Here is a 16622-nt window from a genome sequence, read left to right on the forward strand (position 1 = left end):
CAAAGTAGCTGGGGGTCTCGATAGCGTCTAGTTATCTGAGCTGCCAATATACATAGGCTCTGAGTGTCTGAGTCCTGGGTTGATCATATTTCCCATGGTCCTTTGCAGGTGGCCATATTTCCTGGAATCCTTTGTAAGTGGCCATCCCTGATGGCTACACTAGCAATACCATATTTACCTTGCATAATCAGGAATCTGTTCTTGAGACATTTTACTGAATTAAAGGTATTACATAAATGCAATTGTGCTTGTAATGTATTCCAGAGAAACTTTGTTCAGCAAAGTTCTAAAGGTCACGGGTGAAAACATTTCAAAAGCTTCAGCCAAAATCTTTCAAAGTTGTTTTGATTCAAAAATGTCCTTTTAGTATGAAAATTTGCAAATGTTAACTCGACCATTTAAGAAAGATGATAGAGTCAAATCAGGAACTTATAGTTCATATAATCATAGAACTTACAGTGCAGAAGGAGGTCATTCGGCCCATCGAATCTGCACCAGCTCACCCCGTAACCCGGTACCCTCACCTAACCTTTTTGGACACGAAGGGTAATTGAGAATGGCCAATCCACCTAACCTGCACATCTTTGGACTGTGGGTGGAAACCGGAACACTCGGAGGAAACCCACGGAGACATGGGGAGAAAGTGCAAACTCAGTCACCCGAAGCTGGAATTGAACCCGGGTCCCTGGAACCGTGAGGCAGCAGTGCTAACCACTGTGCCACCGTGTCGCCCTGTTGGGTGGCAAAGTGCCAATTTCTTACCTTAGAACAGTGAACTGCTATTGCAGATCAAATTGGCTGATAAACATAAATATTGAGAGATTTAGCCACAAAACAACTTACAAGAAGTGTATGACAAGGTATGTATGTCTTAAAGTCCTTGAAATGCTGTTGTCTCAAGATTTGTGCCCATCTTTTATGCAACAATATTTTTGAGTCTCGTCAATCAGATTTTCACCCTTGAATAGACCCAAATAAAAGTTACACTTCCTAATCTCCATTTATGTGGTACTCTACAGGGACATCATTCAAAGACATAACCATCAGGTTCGAAAGTACACTCATAACACTTACATCTTACACAGCCTCCGCAAGGTCAGTTTGATTAGCCCTGAATGAGTAACAATTTTCTCCAATCAAACTTGGAGGACACCGAAGCCTCAAATGTAAAATTCTCACATTGAAACCCCTTCATGAACTGGTCCCCTGTCTGTCAACTCTAGTCATACATAGTCACAGGGATGTAGCTCAGTGGTAGAGCGCATGCTTTGCATGTACGAGGCCCCGGGTTCAATCCCCGGCATCTCCATTTTTATGGGCAGCACGGTAGCACAGGTGGCTAGCACTGTGGCTTCACAGCGCCAGGGTCCCAGGTTCGATTCCCCGCTGGGTCACTGTGTGTGCGGAGTCTGCACATTCTCCCCGTGTCTGCGTGGGTTTCCTCCGGGTGCTCCGGTTTCCTCCCATAGTCCAAAGATGTGCAGGTTAGGTGGATTGGCCATGATAAATTGCCCTTCATAACCAAAAAGGTTAGGAGGGGGTTATTGGGTTATGGGGATCGGGTGGAAGTGAGGGCTCAGGTAGGTTGGTGCAGACTCGATGGGCCGAATGGCCTCCTTCTGCACTGTATGTTCTATGTTCAACTCTCCAAGAACTCTGCATTCCTCTAACTTTGGCTGTAAGTGCATCCGCCCACTCTACTGACCCACCAATGATGTATGTGCCATCAGCCATTTGGGAGTTCTAATCTCGGAAATAGCCAGCCTAAAGTTCTTTCCTCTTTTAGAAGCTTGCAGAAAACCTACCTCTTTCACCAAAACTTTTCGCCAACAGCCAAGGGAAACATGCTTCCTGCACCTACCCTGTCAAATCCTATAGGAATTGTGTGTGCCTGAATGAGATCACATCTCATTTTCCCTCGATGACAAGTTTATCTTTCCTTCGATAAGGAGACCAAAACTACACTAAATACTCCAGGTGTGGTCTCACCATCGCTCTACATAACTGCAGTGAGACATCTTTATTCCTATACTCAAATCCTCTTGTAATAAAGACCAACATACCATTTGCCTTCCAAATTGCTTGCTGTACCTGCACATTAGCTTTCAGTGGCTCGTGAACATGGACACCCAAGTCCCTTTGAAGATAAACACTTCGCAGTTTCTCATCATTTGTGAAATAATCTGTATTTCTTTCTAAAGTGGATAACCTTATATTTCTCCACATTGCATTCCAGGTTCCACTATTCTGCACTGTAAGTCTCAACTTAGACATGATCCGAATTTCTTTGCAGAACATGCCATTAGCTTGTGTCTGGTGAGTCAGTTGAAAATTTAATTTTAGATTTGTATAGAAGCAAAATGTCAAACATGCAGCAGCCAGTTAATAATATCTGCTCAGCCAGATGGTCACTTTGACGATCAAGAAGAATATTTTAGAAGTACACCATTAATTGGAAAAGTACTAAAATTTTATACAAAATTTACAGAGAACTCATTCATTCAATTTCAAGATTCTCATTAACTGTAAGTGAGAATTGGCCAGAAGCTTGTACACAGAAAGTATGGGATCGAGAGATTGGGGGGGGGGGGGGGGGGGGGGGGGGATGTCAATGGACTCATCAGCATTCACCCAACCGACTCAAGAGTAACAATATAATTTAGAATTTTTATATTGTTCTTTAAATAACAGTTCTCAAGAGTATTTTTCAAGAGAGAGAGAGTTTACGCGAGAGAGAGAGAAATGCACATGGACATCCAGTGGGAACTGAAAAAGTGTTTTGGGGCAAGAAAATCAGTGAAGACCAAAAAATATGTAGCAAATGGTAGTGCTTTTGAATGAGAATTCCAGAGGCTGAAAAAAATGGCTAAAAGATGAAATAGAATAAAAAGGCTGAGGTCAAACATAAATCCAAAGTCACAAAAACCTAAAATATAGCTAAAGAAGTTCACTCAAATTGTGGGGGAGCTTCTTTAGGCACACTGACACTATTAACCACATTTTTAAATACAACGAAATATTGAATTTACTAAGCAACTTGTACTGTACACAAATTATTGTCGCAAATGATTCAGTGTAGTTTCGTAAAAGTCATTTTCACCGGTTTAAAATCAGGTTACTCTGGGATGAAGGACTATACAGATTTAAAATGCTTTTTTTTTTGGTGATAAACGAATCTTTATTGTATTAAAACTGTACCAAGTTACCATTCTTAAATATTAATTAATAATATTTAATGCGAACACAAAACAAATTAGATCTTTTGTGCTCCCGATTGGTTCATGAGAGATGTTGGGCGGAATTCTCCCCCCCCATCCAACGCCGGGTGGGAGAATCATCAGCGTGTTGAGCGGGTCCCGCCACGCTGCCCCGGCACCCGCACGCGATTCTCCCACTCCCCCAAACCGGCGCGGCGAGATTCACGGCTGGCCGCTGGGAGAATCGCTGCTCGCCGTTTGTAACGGGTGAGCGGTGATTCTCCGGCCCGGATGGGCCGAGTGGCCTGCCCAACACGACAGGTTCCCGTCGGCGCCTGATCGCTGCCGGCGGGAACAGCGCGGGAACGCTGGGGTGGGGGGGGGCGACCTGTGGGAGGGGGAGGAGGGTTCTTGCACCGGGGGGGGCTCAAAAGGGTTCTGGCCCGCGATCGGTGCCGACCGATCGGCGGGCCGGCATCTCTGAAGGGGGACCTCCTTTCCTCCACCGCCCCTCAAGATCCATTCAACATCTTCTTGCGGGGCGGCCGCGGGGAGGACCGTACCCGCGCATGCGCGGGTTGGCGCCGGCCAACCTGCGCATGTGTGGGTGATGTCATTTATGCGGCGCCGGCTGCGTAATTTACGCGCACCGCCTTTACGTGGCATCAAGGCCCGACGCGCGTAAATGATGCGGCGCCGCTCCTAGCCCCCCAGAGGTGGGAGAATAGGAGGCTGGGAGCGGCCTCTAACGCCGGAGTGAAACATTCCGGCGTCGGGACTTAGTCTCCCGATGGGAGAATTGCGCCCGTTGTTTGAGTTTTTGCGAATGATTATGGGTTAAAATTGAACCAGTGCAGTTTCAGGCAGAATTTGTGTGCCTACTTTCCAGACTGCATTCAAAGTGGAAACTCTACCCTTGCACATTTAAGTCTTGGGAGTGGGTCTTGGACTTACAACCTGCTGATACAGAAGTATACCATGACTCAAGATGACACCAGATAGAACTTTTAAGTGGCTGTCAAGGATGCAAATACGTGCAACCAAGAAATAGTTGCAGTAACTGCTAGATTAGTCTCATTTGGAAAACACAAGCACGCACTGAAACGTAATTTCTTATGTAGATAATTTGTAGTCTCATTTTCCTTTGGCTTGCACAAAGTTAGACACATCTGTTTTGTTATGCTCTTGACGTAGCATAAGCTGCTTCCTTGATGTGCACTCTGACAAAGGAAGGTTCAGACTTGCAGATAGCTTTAACACATTTATTAAACTGTTAACGATTCTCCTACTTGGATTCGACTCTCCTATTAATCCTGCTATAGCTACTCAGACTGATTAACCAGTCTGCTATAATCCACGTGGTGGGTGTGATGTATTTCAAGCAACCCTGTGTACTCACTAAGTGTCTCCATTGGAAAGAGGAAGATCATGTGTGCTGTGTCCGTATATATGGGTTGGTGTAATGCCCTCCTGTGGTGGTGTCACCTCTGTGTGTGATTTGAATGCCCATTGGGCGTGTCCTATCTTACTGGCCTATTGGTTGAATGTCTGTGTGTCATGTCTCTGGTGCTCCCTCTAGTGTCTCGCTAGTCTATGTGTATTTACATTAACTCCTTGTGTATTTACAGTGATGCATATCACCACAACATCCACGTCTGGCCAGTTGATTTATGCAGCATTACAAGGACACTAACCCATTTAGTGGCTCATCGACTTTTGTAATCATGCCCAAGGTGGTTTTATGTGATACAATTCTATTTTGAGCCAAATAGTACTTTTCTTCAAACTTCAACTGTGAGCTGCGCACTATCTTACCATTTGATGTCATGTTCTTCAGGCAAAAAAACAAGACCTTGAAACTAATCATTATATTCACTGATGATAGAAGCTAAGGTTTCTCTGGGTGCATTTACCACAACTATTGATCGGATACCAGGAGCTGCAGTATCTGCTTCAACTCTTGGCACTGCTTCGTTCTGATTAGAGTTCTGCTGCTTCTTTTTGGACAGTTACAATTTGAATTATGGGAGAAGATTGTGGGAGGGTGCTGTTAGCACCCTCAAAACATGTGCCATTTAATTCAACAAAATCATGCTCACTGTATGGAGCTTCACCTCTTGAGACTGTACATGAAGAATATGGATGCATGCTTTTATTGATTCTCAGTGCAGAAGATATGGAAAGTTGTGACAATTCTTGCTTGAATTCCTGAAGTGCCCCTCAATTGTTAACCCTCCAGATTGGGAGTACAATTTCATACGATTACGGGCGAGGTCTACGGGCCATGCTGTGCTCAAAGAGCAGCGCGGCGCAGCTGGCAGATCCCTCACAATCTCGCGAGACATCAGGATGTGAATCCTGACCACACTTTCTGGCAAATCTGGATGTTAGAGTGAGGCAGCTAGTCTCACTCTCATATGCATACCCGAGATGTAACCAAGACGTTGGGATCTAGCCCCTTTGCCTCTTGGAGACCTCGGGTGAGCGCTGTTCAGTGCTGGTCTCCACAAATGGGGACCAGATAGAATGTCACTCGTGGGAGTCTCCCACGTGATTGGAGGCCCCGTGGTGCTTGCCCCCTGGGCAGGGTGGCACACTAGCAGTGCCACCTGGGTATCAGCCTGGCACTGTCCAGGTGGCACTGCCAGGTGGCACTGCCAGCTGGCAGGGGCACTGTCAGGTTGGCAATGCCACAGTTTAAAAATGGCGTCTGAACTCTCCCTGCACTGAGGAGTTCCGGTGAGCGGAGCTGCTCAGTGCAGGAAACGGGACCAAGTTGATCCTCAGGCGCGCATTCCCCGCTGAGGGCCCTGATATATCTGACTGGCCGTTTGATAGCGTGGTGTTTCTCAGCACTTCGAACACCAGGAAACCTGGCTAATCGCGTGCGCTATGGCACTCTGTTCCCATTCAGGTAGAACGCGCACTACAGCTCATCCATTGAGAATAAATATAAAATGCTCTCAGAGAATTCCAAACTGCCCCACCCCACTCAAATGGTTTTAGGATACTTGAGGCAAACGTCATGTGTCATGAAATCTATTTGAAGTTAGGCAACCTCTTGTGGCCTGGGGGTTGGTGTTCACACAATGCTAACCAGCCCAGTGAAGCATTTGAGGTTACCTCATTGGATGTTTTTAAGGCAAAGATAGATAGATTTTTGAATAGCAAAGGAATTAAGCGTTATGGTGAGCAGGCGAATAAGTGTAGCTGAGTCCACAAAAAGATCAGCCATAATCTTATTGAATGGGAGAGCAGGCTTGAGGGGCCAAGTGGCCTACTCCTGCTCCTAAATCTTCTGCTCTTATGTTAACCTCCACAACAATATCAGGGAATCATCTGGTTCTGAAATTAACTGCTTCTTCAGTGATGCTGTGATCCAAAAGAAGGTAATGCTGCTATACTGTAGTTGCAGTTAACAGGAGGACTGCAGCTTTCCTCTGATTGAGATTGTCACATACCAACACCCACTTCATCAAGTGAAAGCTTTATCATTTCTTAAATCCCATTGCATTAGAATTTCACTGAGAGTACCTTATCACCTTACTCTACACGTCATGAACTATTTCAGATACATGTCTCTTTCCTTTGAGTGAAATTATTATTATGTAACAAATGTGACGGTCAATTTATGGAAACAGGCAACAATAAGACGAATGGGGGAATGAATAATACAACAATGTTACTAAGGAGAGTGTTATTGGATGGGATTTTAGCAGGAGGACTGTATTACTGAAGGATCAGGGACTGTTACAGGTGGGTGTGGCCATGTTAATTGATGCAGAAATTCCATCACATTGACACTTACCAACGTTTCCAGATGCACCACAGAAAGCTTCCTACCTGACTGTATCACAGCCTGGTATGGCAACTGTTCAGCCCAAGACCGGATGAAACTACAGAGAGTTGTGACCACAGCCCAGTTTATCACACAGACCTGCCTCCCATTCTTTGACTCTGTCTACACCTCACACTGCCTGGGGAAAGCGGGAAGTGTAACCAAAGACCCCTCCCACCTGGCTTACTCATTCTTCCAACTTCTTCCATCGGGCAGGAGATATAAAAGTCTGAGAACACGCACGAACAGACTCAAAAACAGCTTCTTTCCCGCTGTTACCCGACTCCTAAACGACCCTCTTATGAACTGGTGGACTTATGGACTGATCAGATCTCTTCACACATCTTTGCTACTGAGTAGTACTGTATGCTTCACCCGATGTCTGTGTCTATATATTTACATTGTGTATTTTATGTTTGCCCTATTATGTATTTTCTTTTCATGTACGAATGATCTGTTTGAGCTGCTCGCAGGACAATACATTTCACTGTACCCCGGTATATGTGACAATAAACCAATCCAATCCAATCCACGGTACTAGGGTACACTTTTTCAAAGCATAAGATCGTTAATGTGCCCATGACCAGGCAAATAAGAATCTCAGTTGAATGTCTCAAAGCAATCTGGTCCTCAATTTTAGAGTCAAAGAGCAGAGGGATTTAGGGGCTGCAGGTTCACAGGACACAATGATCTTGCCAGCCTTTAGTGAAATTCTAGTTTTTTTTTCAAGAGGTGTAGACTATAAATTCCAAGAGTGTTCAAGAGCCCAGACAAAACCTTAGTAAGGCTGCAGAGTGCTGTCGACAGTATAGGAAGGACATTGAGGCTTTAGAAAGTATACACATTATATGCTATCTGGTACAAAGACATACGAATATGAAGAGAGATGAAAAATTGTGACTTTTTCATTCGAAGCATGCAGCTAATGCGGTGACAATAGAAATGTTTTCAAACATGAAAGAATGGGATATGATATACAGACAGTAGTTGGGGGATCTGGAACGAAGCGGCATATGCACAAGATTAAATACAAGAGATATATAGCTCGAGAAACATCTTTACATGGAGTGTAGTGAGGCTGTGAAATTCACTTTCAGAGTCACTGGCTGAGACAGAAAGTGTCAATATTCAAGATTTGATTATTAAAGGAAATGGGGATGCAAGGATATTGGAATAGGGTGAGTAGAATCTCCGGCAACAGAGCACCCCTCCCCGATACACTCAATGCTTTCTATGCTCATTTGAGCAGGAAGCCAACGACCCGATGTCACCTGCCTCAATAGCCTCGGCACACCTATACCTACCGTCACAGTCTCAGAAGTTAGATCGACTGTATAGACTGTATAGATCATGCCCCATCCTTTCATGATCTGCCTTCTCAGAAGTGAACCCACAGAAAGCAATGGGTCATAGAATCATAGAATCTACGGCACGGAGACAGGCCCTTCCACCCAAACTAGTCCATGCCAACCAAAAAGCCCAGCTAAGCTAATCCCATTGGCCTGCATTTGGCCCATATCCCTCTGAACCTTTCCTATCCATGTATCTAACCAAATGCCTTTTAAATGTTGTCAATGTCCCTGTCACTTCCTCCAGCAGTTCATTTCACATACATACCACCTTCTGTGTAAAACAGTTGCTCCTCAGGTTCCCATTAATTCTTTTCCCTTTTAACTTAAACCCATACCCTCTAGTTATTGATTCCCTGACCCTGGGAAAAAGACTGAGTGCATTCACCCTATCCATGTCCCTCATGATCTTATACCTCGAGAAGATCACCCCTCAGTCACCTACACTCCAAAGAAAAAATTCCTAGACTGTCCAATCTCTCCTTATTACTCAGTCCCTTGAGTCCTGGCAACATCCTTGTAAATCTCTTCTGCACTCTGTCAGTGAGATTTCACAGCATGGGGCTGGTGTAGCACAGTGGGCTAAACAGCTGGTTTGTAATGCAGAACAAGGCCAGCAGCGCGGGTTCAATTCCCGTACTGGCCTCTCCGAACAGGCGCCGGAATGTGGTGACTGGGCGCTTTTCACAGCAACTTCATTGAAGTCTACTTGTGACAATAAGCGATTATTATTATTACCTAGTTTAATAATCTTTCCTCTAGCCTCACCAATGTCTTGTACAACTGCAACACAACTTCTCAACTTCTATACTCAATGTCCTGATTGATGAAGGCCAGCATGCCAACAGCCTTCTTCACTGCCCTATCGACCCGTGACTCAACCCTCAGAGAACCGTGCACCTGAACTCCAAGGTCCATCTGTTACACAATACTCCCTAAGGTCCTACCATTCACCCTGAAAGTCCAACCTTGATTTGACTTCCAAAAATGCAACACCTCACACTTAACTGTATTGAACTCCATTTGCCATTTCTCGGCCCACTTCCCAGGCTCATCAAGATCCTGCTGCAATCTTTGATTACCTTCCTCACTGTCTACAATATCACCTGTTGTACTGTTACTGATCATGCCTTGCACATTCTCATCCAAATTGTTGATATAGATAACAAACGGCAATGGATCCAGCACTAACCACTGAGACACACCACTAGTCACAGGCCTCCAGTCCTACAAGCATCCTTCCATTATTACTCTCTGCTTCCTACCATTAATTCAATTGTATATCCAATTTTCTAGCTCTCCCTGGATTCCATGTGATCTAACCTTCCAGAGCAGGCTACCATGTGGAACTCTATCAAAGGCCTTACTGAAGTCCATATAGATTATGTCTACCGCCCTGTCCTCATCAACCTTCCTGATCACTTCATCAAAGAACTCTAACAAATTTGTAATGCATGATCTCCCATTCGCAAAGCCATGCTGACTACTCCTAATCAAACCTCGTCTTTCCAAACACCTGTATGTCTTATCCCTCAGAATCTTCTCTCGTAACTTACCCACCATAGATGTTAGGCTTACCGGTCTGTAATTCCCAGGTTTTTCTTTGCAGCCCTTCTTATATAAGGGACTTGAAGGAGTCCCTGGTTGTACACTCAGATCCTACATGGACCAGACATCTTCAACCTCTCCCTACTCCACTCCGAGGTTCTCACCTGCTTAGAAGAAGAGCATTATCATACCGGTGACAAAGAAGAACCAGGCAACGTGGCTCAATGACTACCGATTGGTGGCCCTGATATCTATTATTACGAAGTGCATCGAGAGGTTAGTCACAAGACACATCAACTGCAACCTTTCAGATTGGCTTGATCCACTACAATTTTCCTACCACCACAACCGGTCCACAGCAGACACTATCTCCCTGGCCCTACACTCATCCCTGGAGCACCTTGACAACAAGGACACTTACGTCAGACTCCTGTTCATTGACTACAGCTCCGCCTTCAACACCAGCCAATCCCAGCCAAGCTCATATCCAAACTCCAAAACCTAGGACTAGGCTTCTCCCTCTGCAGCTGGATCTTCTACTTCCTGCCCCACAGACCTCAATCACTAAGGATAAACAAATACACCTCCACCATGATAGTCCTCAAACTGGGGCCCCGCAAGGCTGCTTACTTAGCCCCCTACTATACTTCCTCTACACACACGACTGTGGCAAAATTTGGCTCCAACTCCATCTACAAGTTTGCTGATGCCACGACCGTAGTGAGTCGAATCTCAAACAATGATGATTCAGAATACAGGAGGAAGATAGAGAACTTAGTTGCATGGTGCAATGACAGCAATCTCTCCCTCAATGTCAACAAAACTAAGGAGCTGGTCATCGACTTCAGGAAGCAAAGTGTCGTCCACACCCCTGTCAGCATCAATGGTGCCGAGGTGGAGATGGTTGACAGCTTCAAATTCCTATATTTGCACATCACCAACAATGTGTCCTGGTCCACCCACGTCGATGCTACGATCAAGAAAGCACAACACCTATACTTTCTCAGGAAATTAATGAAATTTGTCTTGTCCATAACAACTGTTACTAATTTCTATAGATGTACAATAGAAAGCATCCTATCTGTTTGCATCATAGCCTGGTATGGCAACTGCTCGTCTCAAAAGTGTAAGAAACTACAGAGTCGTGAACACAGCCCGGTATATCACCTGCCTCCCCTCCACTGACTCTATCTACACCTCCCGCTGCTTGGGGAAAGTGGGCAGCATAATCAAAGACCCCTCAAACCTGGGTTATTCTCTCTTCCAACCTCTTCCATCAGGCAGAAGATACAAAAGTCTGAGAACACACACCAATACATTCAAAAGCAACTTCTTCCCCACTGTTACGAGACTCCTGAATGACTCTTTTAGGGTCTGAACTGATCTTATGAACTAAACTGATCTTCCTACACATCTTCTCCACAGTTTTAGCATTATATACTGCATACTTCACCCACTGTCTATGTTTGTGTTTTCATTATGTATCTTCATCTATTTATCCTATGTTCTTCTGAAGAAGCTATAATCCCAAATCATATCTTGCCCCCTAGGTTTCTGAGACAGCAATACTAAATATTCTGGTAGGGTGAGGAAATGGACAGAAATTGTGGAATCAATAACATTGGAAATGCAAAATTAAAGTCCTGTAAAATGGATTTTCAGCCATAAGACAAAAGATGGAATAGCAAGATAGCAAGAATAGTAATTTTGGGATTACACCTGATGACACCCACCAATTAATATAGGAATGGTAAGGTATACGTAAACTTGTGGCTGGAAAGATGGCATTGGAGGACAATGTCCAGATTCCTGAGACTTTGGTCACGACTTTCAAACAAGAAATGGCCATGCTGCGCCCGGAAAGCAGCTCGCCACTGTGCAGCATGGCCGATAAAAGCTGGGAGACCCCGCTCCTGGGATCTACGCAGCTCGCAAAACTTCACGAGATCCAGCGGGATCTTGTGAGATGTTGAGATGTAAATCCTGCCGATTGTGGCTAGTCTCACTCTAGCTGCAGATGCCCGAGGTATTTGAACCCTTCGCCTCGGAGACCTCAGCACTGGTCTCCACAAATGGGGAACAAATGGAACAACACTTACGGGTGTCTCCGGGGACCGGAGGCCCGCAGCTGCATGCCCTTTGGCTAGGGTGGTGCCCTAGTGCTGCTGGTGCCATCTGGGCACCCTGGCAGTGCCACACAGTGCCAAAGTGCCCAGGTAGCACTGCCAGCTGGACTCTGCCAGGGTGCCAAGCTGCCATTTTTTGCGCAAGTGTGATCGGGCCAGGGGTGCGTTGGATGGGTGACCCACCCATAGTGTTGGGCTGGGGATTTAGGGTTCGCTTTGGGGTCTTGGAGAGCGAGATTCCATTTAAAAATGGCGCCCCGATTTCTCGCGACACTGGGGAGTTCCAGCGAGCTGAACTTCCCAGTGTACAAAACGGGGCTATGTTAGTCCCCTGCTGAGGCCCCGGATACAAAGCGAGTCATGATTAGCTGCGAGTCGCATTGTAAAGCCATGTGTTTCTCACTGCTGCGAGTGCCAGGATACACGCAGCTAATCGTGCTCACTATGGGACTTTGTTCCCAATTAGTGGAATCGCGCCCATTGGATCCAATTCCAGGAGGAGGCTGGTTGGAGCTGCATTCATGTAAATAGAAGGAAGCATTATAAATACCATTAGGGAGCCAATGGCACACTCTTTTATGGAAAGGTGTGATATAATAGCAGAGGCATCATTTAGGTTAATGCAGAGTATTCCCAGCCCCAAAAGTAATTGAGGAAAAAAGAGTAGCAGTGTTAATGAAAGACTCCATTAAAGCACTGAAATGCAATGATGAGATATGGAATGGTGAAAGAGATTAATCTGTTTGATTAGAGTTAAGGAATCAGAAGGGAACTGGTGAAATAGACAGCAAAGCAAATAGAAGAAGAGATGTGCAGATAAGTAAAAAGAAATTGCAGATGGAGCCATTATACTGCAAGATTTCAATTATCCAAAGATAGCCTGGGTTAAAAATAACATGAGTGTCACAGAAGCGAGGAGTTTATACTTCAGTACAGGACTGTTTTCTAGATCAGTATAGCTTTTGTTCATCAATAAAGATGCCCCTGTACGATGTAGATTTGGAAATAGATTGGCGCAAGTAGTTACTATAACGGAAATAATGACCATAACATTGTTATAACTATTGAAAAGGAGAAGTGTTTATAAAGAACAATTTTTAATAACAGAACAGGTAGTAGCTCAGATAATTTGGACAAGACGGTGGAACAGAAAAATAGGAAGCCTTCAAACAAGAAATGATTAGGATACCAAGTAGTTATTTCCACAAGAATTATGCTGAACTTTGGATAACTAGAGAATGTGTGTGATCCTTAAAAAGAGGCAAATGACAAATATTTAGGGCGGGATTTTCCAGCTGCTCCCGGACAGTGACTGGAAATTGCCACCTGAGATCAACGGACCTTTAAATGACCCCCGTCCCATTTTTGGTGATCTTGCGGTAGGCGCGGCCAAAAAACCAGGGGGTTGTTAATGCAAAAGAAGATCAAGCAGTGTATCAGAGTAAGATACTACACGGAAAGATTTTGCACATTGGGCCTATAAAAGCTCTTTGGTAGAGCTACCCAATCTGTCCCATTCGTCTTCTCTCTCTTCATGGTTTTGTCATTTTTCCCTTCAAATATTTCTCCAATTCCCATTTGAAAGTTTCCATTGTATTTTTTTCCACCACCCTTCTATATTGTAACAACTCACTGCACAAAAAAATGCTTTCTCGCGTCACCTCGTTCTTTTGCCAGTCTTCTTAAACCTGTGTCTTCTGGCTATCTCCCCTTCTGCCACTGCAAACAGTTTCTCAATCAACAGATAAAGAACAATCACCGTTTTGAAGTCCTCTAATAAATCTCTTCTTATCCTTCGCTGCCAAGGATAACAATCCTAACTTCATTCTTCCTACCAAATTGCATCATAAACCAGACTGATTCTAGGGATGGCGGGGCTGTCATATGAGGAGAGATTGACTAGGTTAGGATTGTTCTCGCTGGAGTTGAGAAGATTGAGGGGGAATCTCATAGAGACTTGTAAAATTCTAACAGGACTAGACAGTGTAGATGCAGGGAAGATGTTCCCAATGATGGGTGTGTCCTGAACCAGGGGTCACAGTCTGAGGATTCAGGGTAAACAATTTCGGACAGAGATGAGGAGACATTTCTTCACCCAATGAGTGGTGAGTCTGTGGAATTCATTACAACAGGGAGTAGTTGATGTTAAAACTTTGAATATATTCAAGAGGCGGCGAGGTATAGCACTTGGGCGAATGGGAACCGTGCTCTCCTCATCAACACATCCCCATTACTTCACCAAAAGAATTGAAATAAGGGAAATAAATGCTTGACAATTGAATGGTTTTCTACCTTTGTACCAATATATACATCAAGTGCTCCCCAGGATAGGCCAAATATCTATTTAAAGATCCCCTGATTCTTCCATTTGTGACAGAATGGCATATTTTTATAGAGGGAATGCAAAGCAGATTAAAAAGGAAATGCAAAGAACCTTTCCAGGAAATAGCAAATAATCTCAGAGAAACAAAGAGGGAAAGAATATTTAAAGAAAAGAATGGGCTAATTAGAGAACAAGAAAGAAATATTCTCAGGGACAATGAAGCAATAGCAGAAATACTGAATCAGTATTTTGTCTCAGTCTTTATGCAAGTGTGGTAATTGTAATCAAAGAGCTGTCGCAGAGTAGGATAATTATAGATCTGGACAATTGGTGCAATCCAAGGTGGAAAAGCCACCTAGCCCTAATACACACATTTAGAATGCTGAGGGATGTCAGAGGAAAGAACAGAAGCTCTAATCACAAACTTTCCAACATATTTGGATTTGAAAGCTGTGCTAAAGAATAGTCAGGTTGCTAATATGACATCTCTGTTCAAGGAGGAAGGACAGAATGGGTAACAAAAAAAACCAGCCAACACAATTATCAGCAATGGGTAAGTTGCTCGAAGGCATCACAGAAATATTAATACTCAGTTAGGAAACCATGGGTTAATTAAAGCCAATCATCACATATTTACAAAAGACAATTTAAGCCCGATCAATTTAATAGAGTTATTTGAGGAAATAATAGAATGTGTTGATATAGGGAATGTACTGGGGCATGTGTATGGATTTTCAAACAACTTTTGATGAGATGCAGCATTAGAGGCTTGTTGATAAAAACTGGACCGTATTAAAGAAAATATGCAGCATGGGGAGGGCAGAAAACAGGGGAGTAGTTATTGATGGACGCTTCTCATGCTGCAAAGATGTAAACAGCGCTGTCCCTCAAGGATCAACATTTAGACCATTGCCCTTAATATACAAAAATAATCTAAACTAAGGTACATGGGCGGCATGTACACAGTGGTTAGCAGTGTTGCTTCACAGCTCCAGGGTCCCAGGTTCGATTCCTGGCTTGATCACTGCCTGTGTGGAGTCTGCAAGTTCCCATTGTGTCTGCATGGGTTTCCTCTGGGAGCTCCAGTTTCCTCCCACAAGTTCCGAAAGACGTGCTGTTAGGTGAATTGTACATTCTGAATTCTCCCTCAGTGTACCCGAACAGGCGACGGAGTGTGGCGACTTGGGGATTTTCACAGTAACTTCATCGCAGTGTTAATGTAAGCCTACTTGTGACAATAAAGATTATTTATTTAAAGGAGGCACAGCAGCAACATTTGCATACGACACAAAACATAAACTGTGAAGAAGACCGTGATCAACATCAGGAGTAAAGAAACAAAATACTGGATTGGTAAATAGGTATTGGGTTAAATGCTGTGCATGATACATTTTAGGAGGAGCATAAGGAGAGGATATAGAAATTAAATTATGGTCTGGAAAAGCACTCAGAAGGAGCCTGAGAGCCTTATGCTCAAGAACCTTCCTCCAAGATTGGTTTGCAGCTGGTAGCACCTGACTGGCACATCAGAGCACTCTTTGCAGAGGATGAGTGACCTATACTTGGCAGCAGGTTAAGGCTAACCAGCCATTCCTTGTGAAGCTTTAAAAATGAATTTGTTGATTGCATAAACCTGGCATTGTCAAACTCAGGGGCACGACCCACGGTTGGGTCGCAGGCGGGTGTCGGGAGGGTCGTGGAGCCGTCTGTCACAGCTCTCCCGATCGCGCAAATCCACGCGTAACAGCCGCAGCAGCTGGCTTTTAATAATGCCGGCTGCGAGCGGCCTTCAAAACGGCCAGAACAGATCAAAAATATTTGGTCACACTGCGCATGCGTGCCCGATCATCGGTGCGCATGCGCAGTGCGGCCACATGTTTTTATATGGTCACAGCCTTTTTTTTTCAAGTTCGGGGGGCCAAAGGGACCATTGGGGCCAACGGGACTCTAAACCATTTCCTCCATTTTTGTCAGCAATAAACAAGGTAAGAGGAAATAGTGGGTCGCGCAGGTCGGCTGGCGTGGGCCGCAAAGATCGGCCCGTGTGGGTTGCGAATGTCGGCTGGCGTGGGTCGCGAAGGTCAGCCGGCGTGGGCTGCTAAGGTCGGCCGGGTTGGGTCCCGAAGGTTGGCCGGTTGGTAAAAATGGTCCCCGTAAAAAAAAGTTTGAAAAACACTGGCATAAACCACCAGCTCACAGTCACAATGATCTTTTGGTAAATCTTCCTTGTTACCATGTCTT

At 44.6% G+C, this 16622-nt stretch overlaps 1 non-coding gene across 1 annotated transcript; it reads left to right on the forward strand.

Moving 5' to 3' along the window:
* The first annotated feature begins 1237 nt into the window (after positions 1–1237).
* Positions 1238–1309, forward strand: trnaa-ugc. Its single transcript has one exon. It is a non-coding gene; the product is annotated as a tRNA-Ala (tRNA).
* The last annotated feature ends 15313 nt before the right edge of the window (positions 1310–16622 follow it).

The sequence above is a fragment of the Scyliorhinus canicula genome, chromosome 6 (assembly GCF_902713615.1).
Source record: "Scyliorhinus canicula chromosome 6, sScyCan1.1, whole genome shotgun sequence".
Lineage (NCBI taxonomy): Eukaryota > Metazoa > Chordata > Chondrichthyes > Carcharhiniformes > Scyliorhinidae > Scyliorhinus > Scyliorhinus canicula.